The sequence below is a fragment of the Mus musculus genome, chromosome 1 (assembly GCF_000001635.26).
Source record: "Mus musculus strain C57BL/6J chromosome 1, GRCm38.p6 C57BL/6J".
NCBI lineage: Eukaryota > Metazoa > Chordata > Mammalia > Rodentia > Muridae > Mus > Mus musculus.
The window spans coordinates 24,156,781-24,172,969 of record NC_000067.6 but is presented as its reverse complement, the minus strand read 5'-3'; positions in this window follow the sequence as shown (position 1 = coordinate 24,172,969).

Genomic DNA, 16,189 nt, shown 5'->3' with positions numbered 1-16,189 from the left:
CACCCACCAGAGCACATATGCTTCAGGGAGCCGTTGCTGTATTTGCTGCCTGTGGATCTCCAAGTTGACAGCAGCTGGTTCGTGTCCTAAGACTCATTTGCTTTCCTCCAAACCATGCATTCTAGCCCATCAGCAAGGTTCTCTGTGTACTGGCAGGGCTTCTTTTCTAACAGTGGAGCCAAAAGCTACATTTGAATCAACCACCAAGATGCTTAAAACAGATTACTGGACTCCAGTCCCAGAAGATTTAAGGCAGGTCCAAAAATTTGCATCTTAATAAGCTCCGAAATGTTGCTGCTGCTGTTGCTGGGAATGCTGCTGCTGGTGGTGGCCCATTGAAAGCCTCTGCTTATTCAAGTCATGTTTACAACTCCTTTGAGCCCATCCCCTTTGTTGCCACAGGCACTGCCTTGCAGGCTATAAGTATATAATAATTATTTGTTAAATAAGATTTCTAAATAATTATCAGTTTAACCGATAAGACTTCCTGAGACCCTTAGAGATAATGAAAAGACACATGCATTACATTCCTTACAAGACATCTATTTTTAAAATGTACTTGTCAGGGAGGGGATAGGAACTCCATAAAAAGACCAACAGAGTCAACTAACCTGGACCCTTAGGGACTTCCCAAAGACTGAACCACTAAAGAGCAAGCGTGGACTAGACATATATGTAGCAGATGTACAGCTTGCTATTCAGGTGGGTTTCCTAACAATTAGAGCAGCAGCTGTCCCTGACTCTGCTGCCTACCTTTGGATCCTAGTCCCATAACTGGGTCACCTTGTCTGGCCTCAGTGGGAGAGAATGTGCCTAGTCCTGCAGTGACTTGGTGTGCCAAGGTGAGTTGGTACCCAGGAGAGCCTCACCCTTCTCCAAGGAGGAGAGAGGAAGAGGGAGGCTGTGTGAGAGGGCCACTGGGAGGAGAGGTGGAAGCTGGGCTCAGGATGTAAAGTGAATGAGTGAATGAATGAATGAATGAATGAATGAATAGAAAAATAAATAAATAATATGGAAACCGTAAGGGCATAATAAATTAATAGATATAATAAAATAAATAAGTAGAGATACCTGTCTCCTCTTTACACTTTACCCTATTATCACTCACCAACTCAATGCTATTAATAATAAACTCAATGCTATTAATAATAAAATTGAGCTCCTACACGCTAACCTCCATTAATAAAACATAGAACCATCATTAATCCTGAAATCCCTTCCTCTTAAACATGCTCCCTTTTGCTGCATCCCTTGGCATCTTACACCCGGTTCAGTACTTTCTGCTTGGGGGGGAATATGCTCTCTCTACACTAGGTGGCAGTGTGACCCTGGAATCTGAAACCTTAGCTAAGGAATCAGAGACCTTGATTTCCCATTACTTAAGTAGAAAACTGATTTTATGCAAATGTCCCGTTTTTTGTTATTTTCCATGTGTAGAAAGTAAAGTGTTATAATTGATTCCGTTTTGGGGCTGCTCTCAAGATAGATGCACAAATACAATGCACTATGATTGTTCTTAAAAGCCTGTTAGAGAGCAACAAAATGAACAACTAAAATTAGCTCTGCCCCAGTACATTCCTTCTGGCTAACAAAGCCAACCCTTAGGACTGAGCTTGGAAGACACACACTCTAGCTTGCTAGAAACTTTGCTTTGTAGCTGCAAGAGGAATTACCCTCTCTGGCTCAGTTTACTTATTTGTAAGCTAATAATAAAATAATATAACATAATATAATAATAAAAACAAAACAAAAATAAAAATTACAAAAGCACCCTCTTTATGGACACACTTTAAGGGTTAAATTAGAACTTAATACGTAGCCAGGCACACAAACATTTTAGCTTGATTTATTTTGGTTATGGGAGCACGTTTTCCTCTGCTGTTTATTCCTCTGCTTCAGTAAGTCATGGTTCATTTAGATCCTGAGAAATAAAGTGTGGCTCCATGCTTCAAATATACCTGGCCAATACACAGCTTCTAAAGAAACCTACCCAGAGCCATCAAGGTAAGCCAACCGATAGCCCACCTTCCTTCCATTTCATACTCTTAACTTTCCCTACATTTCTATTCTTCTTCCCACAGAGCCGCCGTAAACTTGTCCTTCAAGCTCTCCATCAGCACCTTCCTGAACACAATACTCAGTGATTTTTCAAGAATCTTTCTCATCATGATCTATTTTGTGATTTATAATAATCCAAAGAAACAGATGCAGCCATCCAGATTTCTTGGCAAAGAAACTACATTGAAGATAGCTGTGAGAGTTCAGTTAGGGACGAAGAAAATACCTTAGACTACTGGGTTGTAAGTAGGTATAAAAAGGGCATCCTAACAATCACTGTGGATCCAGCAATGGTTGCCTGTAACACTTGACACTTGCATTCATGATGCCCAATGCCCTGACTTTGTTTTATACGTATATATGTAACTTTACACATACATGTAACTGTTTCCATACATATATGTGTGTGCGTGAATGGGTGTATCCATTCCTGTGAAAACACAGGGCTTCTTTGCTTTGGAACTGCTACACAGATATTTTAGAGAACATAGCAACAGGAAATAAAACAACCACTACTGGCTTCCCTACCTAAGGAAGACTCCTCTTACCACAACTTCGTGTTTTCTTGAGTTCCTTTTCTGCACGTAAGCTGTGGGTATGGTGGGCATAGCAGGCATAGCAAAACTTTAGTGCCTCTTTAAGATTCAGCCTTACACCAATCAGAATGGCTAAGATTAAAAACTCAGGTGACAGCAGATGCTGGTGAAGAGGTTAGAGGGTTGAGGATATCTTCATTGAGACAAGGGAGTGGAGAGGAGGAATGGATTGTGGAACAGTAGGAGGGTGGATGTGGGGTTGGGGTTATGATAAAATCTGGAACGTAAAAATAGTGAATAAAAAATAAAAGAAAAAATTCAAGCAACAAAAAAAAAAAGAACGCATGCATGTGCTGTCCCAAAATCTAAATGTGATCACATGTCACATACAACATATCAAATTCTCACTGGGGATGTAACTCAGCAATAGAACACATACCTCACGACAGCAAATTCCAAGAGTACAAACCTCTTACTTGAGGTGAAAGTTACAGCTTTTAATGGAGACTTATACAACCTTAAGAGAGAAAACATCTATATAGAAAGAGGCTTTTGAGTACCAGTGGGAGACTGCTGCCAGAAGCCAATGGGATTTTTTTTCTTTTTAAGATTTTTTCTCACCCAGAGCCATGTGGATTGTAAGCTCACAGGCAAACAGCTAACCAAAAAGCCACAAAGACATGCACAGACATTCCAGTGGTTCCTAAGGGCACCCACAGGAGTCCTTCCTTCTATTACCTCCTTTTACTTCAAATCTCTCTGAAACCACGGCTGATACCAGGAATAGCAGCAGCAACTGGAACCTAGACAAGTGATAGCCTTCATTATTAACGACTGAGCTTAGAGCCGTTAGGAGCTGATGGGGGCGCCAACATCAACACAGTGGTTCCAGGATTGGACAGCTCACAGAGTACCTGCAGGAAAATCAGAGCCGTCCAGGACTTGGGAGGATGTCGACAGAGGAGTGGGATCAAACGTGTTTTCTCAGTCTATGCTGGCTGCAGGGCTTCCTGTGGAATTCCTTCTAGAATTACAGAAGGATGCACACTTGCTCGCTACCAGAAACTACACCCAAACTTTTTTCTCTTTAACATACACAGTTCATCAACAATGCCATTTTACAAGAGAGGTGAGGCTCAAAACATTCAATGAGTTGCTAAAGAAAATGACACACAGCAAGACATACCAACCTCAGGATTCTCTGACAAGAAGCTTTGCCTGCCCACGATTGTGCACATAAACACATGTGCATGCTCACAGTGTTGAAGAGGCTCTCCGTTCTATTCTGTGCAGAATTATTCACTCCTATTCTCCTTCCCCCATTGACTCCTCTAAACTATTTCAAATGTTGGTTAAATAATAATAAATAATAATGAGTCTGTTTTACTGGTTACCAAGTCAGAGCTCTGATGGAGGTACATATGCTCAAGGGTTTAGCACAGCAGTGCATTGATAAGACGACCAACAGAAGTCATAGACACACCCCATGCAAGATATCGTATGGATTGGGACGGGTCCTGTTTCAGGGCTCCTACTCTAAATTCTCTACCTTTAACTTGGTTTATCGGGAGCATTGGAGAAATTTTAATGTCAGTTTTCTCTATGAGAGTGTAGCCCCTGATAAGTTGAGCATATTTCAATGAAAAGAGGCCATACGGATATGCCAGAATATTTTAATGGTACAAACTGGACTTGATGGGTGGGTTGGTTTGGTTTGGTTTGTGAAGCCAAAGTTGGGTAACTAGGGAAGTGAGGATGAATCTTGGAGAAGTTGTGGGCAAATGAGCACATACACATGATCTGAAATTCTTAAAAGACACATATATTTGTGGAATTTTGGTATTTTACCCTATATTGCTCTGTGGCTCTGTCCACGTCACATTTTGTGTTGGAATTTGAAGTATCACAGGTAGGGGTCTTGATCATCTATAATCTCATGCATACCTCACTCATTACAGGCTGCAGGCAATCATTATCGTTTTCCTGAGCAATCAAAATTTTAACCAGCTCACATTCAGTATGTGCCAAGCCTGCTCAGTCCTCAAGGATGAGTAGACAGATAAACCCCAAACCATCAAGGATGAATAGACAGATAGATCCCAAACCTGGGACATACTTTGACTCGCCTAGAACTACCCCAAAGAAAGGGGCAGAACCATGCATTAGCAAAGTAGCCCAGCTACAGAAAGGTAGACGTGGCTGGTACTGCCCAGAGGAATTCAAGAGCATCTCATTGAAGGGTTGACACCTTAGCCTAATGCTGAGAAATGAATCATACACTGCATGGCAAAAGGGGACAGAAGGTTGGAATAACTTGAGCAAAACTTAGAGGTATGAAAATGTATGAGCAGCCTTTAGTTTGGGGTAAGGTGTAACTTACCTTTTGAAAATATTATTTGTGTGTCATTCTTTATGTAGAGATTCAGTGAGTATTTTTAGATTACCTTTGGTAAATAAATAATAGAGCTGACAATGTTTATGATTTTTTAAATTATTATGCTACTGTGGTGGTTTGAATATGGTTGGTCCATGGGAAGTGACACTATTAGGAGGTGTGGCCTTGTTAGAGTAGATGTGGCCTTGTTGGAGGAAGTCCATCACTGTAGAGGTGGGCTTTGAAGTTCCACCCAGTGTGGAAAAGTCACTCTTCTCTTTGCAGCCTTCAGATCAAGATGTAGGACTCTCAGCTCCTCCCAAGCTATGTCTGCCTAGACGCCATCATGTTCTCACCTTGATGATAATGGACTGAACCTCTGAGCCTGTAAGCTAGACTCAATTAAACATTGTCTTTTATAAGAGTTGCTTTGGTCATGGTGTCTCATCATAGCAATGGAAACCTTAACTAAGTCAGAAGTTGGTATCAGGGACTGCAGTATTGCTATGATAGGCCTGACCATGCTTTTGTTGGGAAGAATGTGGGATTGGGGACTTTGGATTTGGAAAACAATGGAATGCTTTAAGTGGGGCTTAATATACTATCCTAGTAGGAATATGGAAGACTTTGTTGCTGTGGGTGATTTGAACTGTGGAAGCCTGGCTCTAAAGGTTTCAGAGAAAAGGCATTTTACTCTGTTGTGAGCAGATTGTTCTTATGATGTTTTAGTGAAGAATGTGGCTGTCTTTTGCCCTCATCTGGAGAGTCTGCCTGAGGCTAAGGTAAAGAAATTTCTATTAATTGCATTGGCAAAGAAAGTCTCAGAAAAGCCCAGCATAGACTTTGTCTTCTGGTTTACTCTCATGAAGACTGTTTTGGTCAAGCACAGCAAGCATAGAAAGGAAAAATATGAGATGTATGGTTCAAGTTAAAAGGGGGCACTAGAAAGTGCAAAAGATCTAAATCCTGTATTCAAGGAGATAAAGAGATTAAGGGAATGGTAACTTTGGGGAAAGATCCCACTCAGCTAAGTTTTTTGTTTATGTGTTTGCCATTGAAAAAGAAAGAGGTATATCATGTTAGGTGTTAATATCTTGTCATTGACATTGAATAACATTTGCTACCATGAAAAGTTTGAATAAAAAGGCATTAATTACTGATTGACATAGTTTGGGAAGGGAATTATTATTGTCTACAAATTAGTATTAGTTTGGAAATTCTATAAGGATGGGGCATAAGGAATACCAAGTGTCTTCATGCCACTGCCAAGGGGAAAGAGAGAAGATGTCTTCCTGAGAATAAGATAAATGTTTTGCCATTGCCTAGATTATCATTCTTTCTTTCCCATTTATACATCTCTAAACACTCCTAAAGTTAGGTACTAGGAGGAGTCAACAGAGCAGGAAGATTGGAAATCTTTAGTGTCCTTAAGAAAAAACTCAAGGGTAAATAGAGATCCAGGTTACCATAAGAAAACAAATTTTAGAGAAATTTTCTATAATTCTCTTAAGCGGTTCATTAAGAACATCAATGAAAAGTGCTTTGTTATAATATGTGTAATATTTCTGGACTTTAGGAGAAACAATGTAAGCCTGGAATATAAATTGGGAATAAAAATAGAAATGTCTAGAGGGTAGTTAGTACCAACTATTAAAGAGCAGGGAGGATCTTTGAGTGTGTCTTAGTTGTTATGTTGTTTGTGAAAAGTACCTATGAGACTCTTCTACAGAAACTCTTTGGAGTAAAATACTCTAAAAAATTCCACATATTTCTGTATTTTATAATGCATCCTACCACATGAACACTATGTTGGCAATTCAACCAAAAACAATTGTGGATATTCAAACAAAATGGAATTTTTTTAAAAGATTCACAATAACCTTATGTTATTTTATTCAAGGGTTAGCATCAGAGGTTGTAAGGTGTGGTCTGGTTTCTGTATCTCTTTTATTTAGTGGTGTGTGTGTGTGGGGGGGGGTTAACATCAGAAGATTTGGGGGTAAAATGTGAAAAAAAGAAAAAAGAAGTGAAATATCTAAGAGAATCCTCTATGAAGACTTGGTGATGGCTTCAGCCTGCAAGAATGAAGGCTTGGGATCAAGAATAGGAGATGTGCAGGGGAGAGATCTGAAATAGAAGTCACCCTGTCACTGAGATGAGCTTTCTAGTGGAGCTCAAAAGGGAGACAAGGAGAAACGCAGAGCAGAGACAGATGCCCTGGAAAGGAAATCAGCAGGCCCACAGTGTACATCCCAAAACTTCTGCAGTCAAGTATAACAATGTATCAAAGAAGCAAGGAAAGAATAAGTAGCCAGGATTATTGGTCTCGCAAAGCATAACCATAGGATTGGTTCAGAAGCAGACAGAGAAAAATGGCAGCCACACAAGGTTTTCACACTGTAGCTGTTCCCTTTCAAGTTGTTATCAGACAGAACCTTGTTTAACATGTGAAATGTCACTGCACGAACTACAGAGCGACCAGGAAATATCTGTCTCTTGGTGCAGTATTAGGGAACGGCACTTGGCTACAGATTGGCACCATAATAAATTTGTCCATAAATATGTCCAATAAGCACAGAAGATGAGAAAAAATAACTTTCATATTATATCCAGGAGCTAAATGATAGGTCCTAGGTATGTTACTGGGAGTTGTTTTATAAGAAAGAAAAATTGGTTGGCCTTTGTTACATTGTAGATCATCATAAAAAGGGTGTTTTCAACGAAATTGAAACCTTCTTTAAGAGCCTCAGGGGTTTACAGTGCTGCCTACAGCACCCACCATATTCATTTTTATTACTCTGTGTCCAGAGTTATACTAACTGCAGAACCAACTAGAAACTGGGCAATAGCAATTCATAGTTCTGCCTTAAAATTAAGCACTTTTCTGATGAATCTGAGCACTGCAAGTTTTCCCAAACGAAAAACAGTAAAACTAAAGTCAATATAAGATCTGTCTTTTTCCATGCTGTGTTCCAAAACTTCCCCCCTTCCTATCAGACTACAAGCTTAGTTCTTCCCATCTGAAGCCCCACCTTCTCTCATAAGGAGGCTTTTAAAAAATGCCAAAAGAATTATGGCACATAACAGTGGACCCAGCACCTCCAGTCATGTGTTCTCCATTGTGTGTGCTCACAGAGATGAAATGATGCCCTACCTCTCCTCTCAGAGACAGGAGAATATGAAAGAGCATACAGGAGCATCTATACTCAGAGGACTTGGGCTGTAATGATATCTTAAAAATCCAGGAGGAGAATTTCTTTCTGCCTTAGATCATTTATGTTCCCGGATGAAAGAAACACTCAGCTGTTATATTTTAACTATGTTGTGCCTTGCGCAGCACAATAGCTGGGCAGCTGCTTACCTTCCAGGCTGTTAGAATCCATTTCCCTATCAATAACAGCGAATTCTTACTTACTACTTACTATGTTTCATCTGGGCGGCTCCAATTGGCCAACCCACATGGCCATGTTTTCTTTACTCATAGCCTGTGGCGGCTCTCTTTCTCTCTCCCTCCTACAAATTCCTTCTTTTCCATGATGGCTTTCTTCTTTTCTCTCCTCTGACCTTCCTCTAAACCCACTAAATCTCAATCCCACCTATTTCTCTTCTCCCCAACTATTGGCTGTTGGCATCTTTATTTACCAATCACAATCAACTGAGGGCAGGATCACTCAATGTTTTCTGTGTGGATTCTCTCATCTTTGGGGCAAACAGCCTTAGGGCTCCAAATTAGCATTAGAATACAAGCAGAGCTAGGTCAGCCCACCAGAGCCTTGGAATGAGTTCTTGTTCTATCTGTGTGCTTCCCTTCAGTGGTGTCACGAAAGGACTGCAACTCGTTTTCCTGCAAAATGGGGAGTTTCCATAAAGGTTCATTATGAGACTCAATGAATTATTCCTCATAGGTGAGCTTTCCAGGACATAAAGCGTTCTACTCTGCAAAGATAAATATTGTTTCAGAGGTGTTTCGTAAAGATCTATTACTTTTATGTGCAGAACACAGATTTGAACACTCCATAGCAACCAAATCTGACAAAAGCGATTTTCCAAATGCCAAGACCCTTACAATACTAGACAAGAATCTAAGGTGTTGATCTATGTGTTGAAAGTTGAAATCCAAGACAGCAAATAGTAAGCAACTTAAAAATATCCCCAGGATAGCCTCTGGGTCAGTTTGACAATTCTCCATGAAATTGCTTCTTGGAGGATACTGTTCAGGGAGGAGAGACACAGTAATGACAACATGTTTGGATGAAGTATAAATTGTAGAGAGAAAGTGCATTCTGGGAATTACCTAAAGTAACAGAAGCATACACAGGAAGAATTGATCTAAATCAGTGGTTCTCAACCTGTGGGTTGCAACCCTACAGGGGTTGAGTGACCTTTTCATAGGGGTCACCTAGGACCATCCATCGTAAACACCAATATTTACATTATGATTCATAATAGTAGCAAAATTACAGTTATGAAGTAGCAACAGAAATATTTTTATGGTTGGGGGACACCACAACATAATGAATTAATTGTACTAAGGAGCTACAGCATTCAGAAGGTTGAGAGCCACTGATCTAAACTATCAAGAATGGTTTGAGTGGAAGAGTTAGCATTTGGAATGTGTTTCCAAAGACTGGATTTTCACTTGATAAACAGTTTATGCCAAAGAGGAGCAGATTGACACCACCACTCATTTTTTGAGTGATCGCTCCATGTTTCAGATTTGTCATGTAGAATCCTCCAAAGTAACTGTTCTTGGTCCTGTATTCCAGTAGGGAGCTCTGATCTCTGATAGATGGACTTCCTTAAGACTACACTGGGGATAAGGACTCAAGCTGAGGTCCAGCTTAGTTCTACCAGACTCCCAAGTGTGTGTTCGGTCTATGTCACAGTCTACATTCTAAACCACATTAACCACAATCAACTTGAAGACAGCCTACATGAAGGGAATTATATGAGCTAATAAATGAGGGGGGAGAGAGGAGGAAGAGGAGGAAGAAGAAGAATATGAATAAAACATCTAAATAATTTAATTAAATATAGGACAGAAATAAGGTACCTAGATGCTAACTGATGGATCCGAAACTGCTCAATGTCAAATTCATGGGATTCTTTATGATAATTTCAAGTATTCAAGAAAAATTGCACTTTAAAAATTTGCTCTTCTAGTCATATGTATATTTCTAGTCCAAATGAGCAATAGTGCCTAATGTAAATATTTTGGGTTTTATTTGTCTTGCATACATTAACAAAAAAAAAATCAGATCATATAGTTACTACGCAAGGACTTACTGAAAAGTGTGACTAAACTATTGGTTTATGATTTAAACCCCAACTAGGCAGACTTGTTCTCGCATCCATATAAATTAGCATGTGTTTCTGGAGTCACATAATTTCAAAGATGTTCTTAAATGCTTCCAATGTCTTGCTACACACCAGCCCTGTTAAGCACGACTTTTTATGACTCCAGAGCGCATTGCTCTCAAGCACATTGAGAAAGGGAACCAACTCTGTGAATGGGAATGGGAAGTGAAGCTGACAACCGTGACAGCTAAGGGCAGGCGCTCCCCGCATGTCTCAGACGCGCAATAGAGTAGAAGATGCTGTAGGCAACCTTACATTACAGGTTCTTTTAACATATAGTCTTCACTCCATCTTGAGACTGTCCAACCAACAGCTTTTTGTAAATGTTAAACATTCTCCGAAGTGATTATCTCTCAGACTAAGCAATGACAGACTCACCAACCAGTTCTAACATGTCTACCTCTTAATAATACCCAAAGCCTAATATTGGTTTTACCATTAAACTCTGGAAATTTTCTGTGGAAAAAAAAAGTCCTTAAGAAATCACTTTTAGTGGAGTGGGAGGCATGCCTTTAGTCTTAGCTCTTGGGAGGCAGAGGCAGGAAGATCTCTGTGAGTTCAAGGCCAGCCTGGTCTACAGAGCAAGTTCCAGGATAGCCAGGGCTACACAGAGAAACCCTGTGTTTTTATCTGTAAAACATTGTTCTTGGATAGAAGATCTGGACACAGCACATTTTAGAAATTTGTGTTTTTCTAAGGAAATTCCACACACATTTTATCTTAGTATAAAGAATAAGGGACCATTGAAATATTATATCAAGAATGGATCAGGTGTGTATTGCTCAGCAGGTTTCACCCAGCCATGATGTATATGATGTACAAAATATGACCACCTTGGATTAAAGAGTCTCAAAAATGTGTAGTCTTTCCTAGTGGCAAAGATGAGTTCCCATGAACTTTGTATGTAAAGTAAATAAACTCTCATAGCATGTTTGTAGGCAAGAACAGTTGAAACTGGGAAATATTCACTCAGTCAGCTGAAAGCAAACAGAAAATAACCAAAGATAAAGAGAAAATATTTCGTTTCTATTATTTTAAATTTGGTATTTTTGAATTAACGTAATCTGAGAGTCTTCAGATATTAATACTCATATAACTGTTTAATCTATACTATCAGAGAAAAAAAACTGAAAGAAAATTAATCTCAAAAAAAGCAAACCAATTTTTGTAATTGCAGTACCTGTAAACTCCTGAAATTTTTTAATGGTTGTGCTGTTTTTACTTGGCTCATAAATATGCAGATGTGTTCCGACTTTAACTGTACTCTGCTTCATCCTCTATGAAAAAAAATAATAATGTACAATCTGCACTTTATTCCCAGAACTCATAAGGAACAGATGGGCATTCTGAGTAGTGATGCAGATTAAGCCATATAAACAGGGAAAAAGCTCCAAGATGAGATAACAAAATAAAAGACAGCTTTTACCCAAAGCCTAGTTCAAAGGGTTAAAGGCTAGAGAAGATTTCAAAATACAATTTCAATGTAAGCCATGCACGTGTGTAATTACACATTATAGGTCACACTTCCTACTACTTAGGCTCTTTTCTTCTTCACACCAATCACTGCATATTAGCAAGACAAGATTGGGCACAAATTGACAAGCTAATTGCCCGGTCCATTAGAATTCTCATATTTCTGGAGTGTAAATAAAATTGCAAATTAAAACCCTGTGTGTGCTTTTCCAAAGGTCACATTGTTTCACAGGAACTTGCAAGAGAAGAGAAAGGAAGTAACTCTACAACTGTTTAGTGAAGAATTTGCTCTTATCAAAAAATTTCATGAGCATTTAGTTTTTGTTGTCACCATTGGTGGTAGTGGTGACAGTGGCCATGCTGCTGCTGCTGCTGCTGCTGCTGTGGATGATGACGACAATGATGATGATGACGACAACGACGACGATGACGATGACGATGATGCTGATCCTCCTCCTCCTCCTTCTTCGAATCTGTTATGGACTGGAATTGACAAAGAGAAGAGGCCAGATAAATCTGTGATCAAATGCTATGAAGTTCTCACCAATGGAAAACAAGTTGAAATTTTATCTGCTAGCAGAGATCAGATGTATTTTGTTTCTCTGTAAGAGAGAAAAAAAAAAGGAATAATATTGGAATCTAATAAAGTTTCTTTTCTCTTATATTCTTAAGCAGTTTGACCTCATAGCTAAAGTTTTGGTCTTTCTTGATTGATACACAATATCTTCTCTATGTCCTGAATATTAACAGATCATCAAATTCTCCTAGGATGCTCTCATCAAGAGATATTATCCCATCCAGCCACGTCACAGAATTCATACTGAATAATAGTCTAAGAAGCAAAAACTAAGGAAAAGCGGGAAATTTTAACCCTATTGAGCAGATATCAATGTTCATTTTGGTGAAATACAATCTATTGATGATAAACAATTAAGCCAGTTAAACAAGTTTTCTATATAAAACCTTACAATATTACATCACAAAAGATTAAAACTATGCAACATTACTAACAACCAGGCAAAATTATGTCTCTGCACCCTTTAAGTTACATATATTGGGAAACATGTAAGAAGAATTGCCAGAGACTTAATGACAAGAATCAACCACTCAATCAACCACTAGTTGCCAGGAGCAACCTTGCAACATTGCCAGGAGCCTGAAGAAACAAAAACCCAATTGTATCAAATTATTTAGAGACTATAGGGCTTAAACTGATAAAGAGAAAATGGTTTCCAAGCAGACTAACTGTTGAGAACTGTAAAGGAGCCAGTTTCATTGAAGCATGCCAGGTACTCACAGATGCTGGCAGAAGACAAAAGATTCATGAGCCAGAGATAAAGGACAGTTTATAATTCATAGTTCTAGCTACAGCCAGAGTGTAAGCACCAATATTCTGAGCCTCCATCACCACAGTGGAATGTGTGGAGAGGCAAATGACAGCTGCACAGGTAGTGGAGCTTGCAGAAAAGCAGCCTCAGAACCCCAAATATTCATCAGCAGGCAGGAAACCTCTCAGACGGTCCTCTGGATTGTTATATTTATCATACTGTAGAGTCATTATACTTTACTGTACGTCCCTTAAAGACCTATCTGTATTTCCAAGGCTGTTCACTACAGAGACATCTTTGAAAAGATAACCTGTTAAAAAAAAAACCTCTGCTCATAAGACAAGCACAAACTTAAAATACCCACGGGGAATTAGCTCCCGGTACTGGCCGTGCAGTGAACATCCACTCTGATACCGCCTATAGACCGTAACTGTTTCTTTTAAAAATTTTCCAAGTTGCCTAAGGCAGCACAGCTTTCCCTGAAACTCTACATTCTCCATCCATCCTCTCAAAGTTCCCATTTTCTCCTCTTGCTCCACTCCGGTTCTCCCATCGTCTGTCTCATCCATCCCTTCACCCTTCCTCTTGCTTCACCATCAGAAATGCGCACTCCCAAGCCCCAAGTTCCTGCCCACCCCGTGTCATATGCCTTCCACCCTCTAGAAAGACACTCTCATAGACAGCCTGCCACTTAGACTCTCCATACCTACTGAGATGGCCGCTTGTACGTCAACTTGATGTCAGCTAGAGTCATTTGAGGAGAGGGAACCGCAATTAAAATCTCCCACTTGATTGGCCTGTGGGCAAACTTATAGGGATTTTTTTATTATTATTAATTGATTATGGATGTGGGAAGGCACACTTCACTGTTAGCCATGCTACCCCTGGGCAGGTGATCCTGGGTGCTATCAAAACACCATAAGCAGCTGACTCCTACAGACAAGAGCATGTTGTCTTCTGAGAAGCTCCACCCACAGTTGACTCAGAGAAATACAGAGATCCAGAGCCAAACAGTGGATGGAGCTTGGGGACTCTTAAGGAAGAATAAAAGGAAGAATTGCAGCCCCAGAAGTGGATAGGAACTCCACAGGAAGACCAACAGAGACAACTAACCTGGACCCTTGGGGTTCTCAGAGACTGAGTCACCAACCAAAGACCACATACACAGCACATATACAGCAGATGGGCAGCTTGGTCTTCATGTGGACCTCGAACCATAGGAGCGGGGGCTATTCCAAAAGCTGTAGCCTGAAAGTGGGATATGTTCTAGTAGCTGGGCTGCCTTTCTGTCCTCAGTGTGAGAAGTGCCTAGCCAAGTAGAGACTTGGTGTGTGTGTGGAGGGAGGGTTGTTACCCAAGGGGCACCCACCTACTCAGAGGAGAGGGGTTGTCGGAGGGGGTTGGTGAGTGGCATGTAAAGTGAATAAGTAAAAAAAAACACAAAACAAAACTAAACAAAACAAAACAACCGCACATGAGCAGCAATCCAGTAAGAGGCTTTTCTCCATGGCTTCTGCTTCAGTTCCTGCTCCAGGTTCCTCTTCACGTTCCTATCCCAGCTTCTCCTCGGTGATGGAATATAAGCTGCAAGCCAAAATAAAGTCTTTCCTCCTCCCCAAGTTGCATGTGGTCGTGGTGTTTAGTTTCTCTGACATTGACCAAATAAGGTGACCCTTAGAGAGCACATGTTGGTTATGAAACAGGTTGTTTCTAAGGATATTTAACCCAACCCACATAGATAATCACTTACCAAGAACCAGAATCAAGTTTGGCCCCTTTTTGCTTGTTTTTAACATGCATTTTCTAGAGAAAGGGAACCATCTTGTTCATATGCAATTTTAGTTAATGCTGTACCCAGTGTTACCATAGAAACAGGTTTCCATCTGGAATACATCCCATCAGTTCTGAAATTATTATTCTACACACCTTCACAAATTAGAATAAATCCAGCGGCTACCCGTAATGTGAGCATACAGATGATAAGCCGCATTTTCTCCTTTTATTCAATCATTTTAAAGTCGAAAGGTGAGAAATGATTACCCCTACTGATAAATACGTAAAAAGATATTCAAGGAAATCCCACTGCTTTTTATTTATTTTATTCATGAAACAGCATAAAATAGAATGATGTGAACCATCTCCAAAAGACAAGGTCATCATTCAGATGACTAGACAATAATGGGGATTCAACGTGAAGGGAAACAGATCACTTAAACAGCATTATTTTCCTTAGCAGAGAAACCTGAAAATCTATTTATTGGAAGAATTCCAAATTTGGGAGAGCACTTAAATATTGTCATACCTCTTGTCTCTCAAAATATTTTAAGCACCTGATATTCCTAAATGTGAAGATATCAACAGTTACAGAATGCATACAAAGTGAATCACATGTCCCAATTAAGAAGGACCCCCCCATCGTTTGTGGACAGTATTGCTTGTTTTCTCAGAATTTATAATAAAAATTTATAATAAAAAGAATTTTTAAAACGCAATGAAGTGAGTTATCAGGAAAATAGATCCATCTCAAGTGACGCTTTGTTCAGGTGTTAAAGATGTCTCCCAAGTCTCTCCCTGATGTCCATATACTTCACTGAAATTTTGTCAGAGACAAGGTAAAAATTAGAGAAAAGCTTTGCTCAATATAGTGTTCTGTGATGAAAGAAATGCCCTGTAATCTGTGCTGCCTAATATGATGCTGGCCAGCCACAAATGTCTATTAAATCCTTGAATGGAGCTAGTGAGTGACAGCTGTGCTTTTTAAAAAGATATTAATTTGCACACTAGGTGTGGTTAGCAGTTTCCGTATTTAACAGCAAACTTTCATAGGTTAATAATCAAACAGTTGAAATCCAACCAGTAAGTCCTAGAAAACTGCACTATTTATTCTATGATTCGCGCCTTTACTGTTGTAGAGTTGATGGGAAGACTCGGTGTGTTACATTATTTGCCATATAAATCCTAGAGAGTTGGTAACATACCCCAGCTACACAGATTTTCAGCTATGTGGTCACATCACCTAACCTCACGATTGAACTATATCTCCTAGTGATAACACTCTCTTG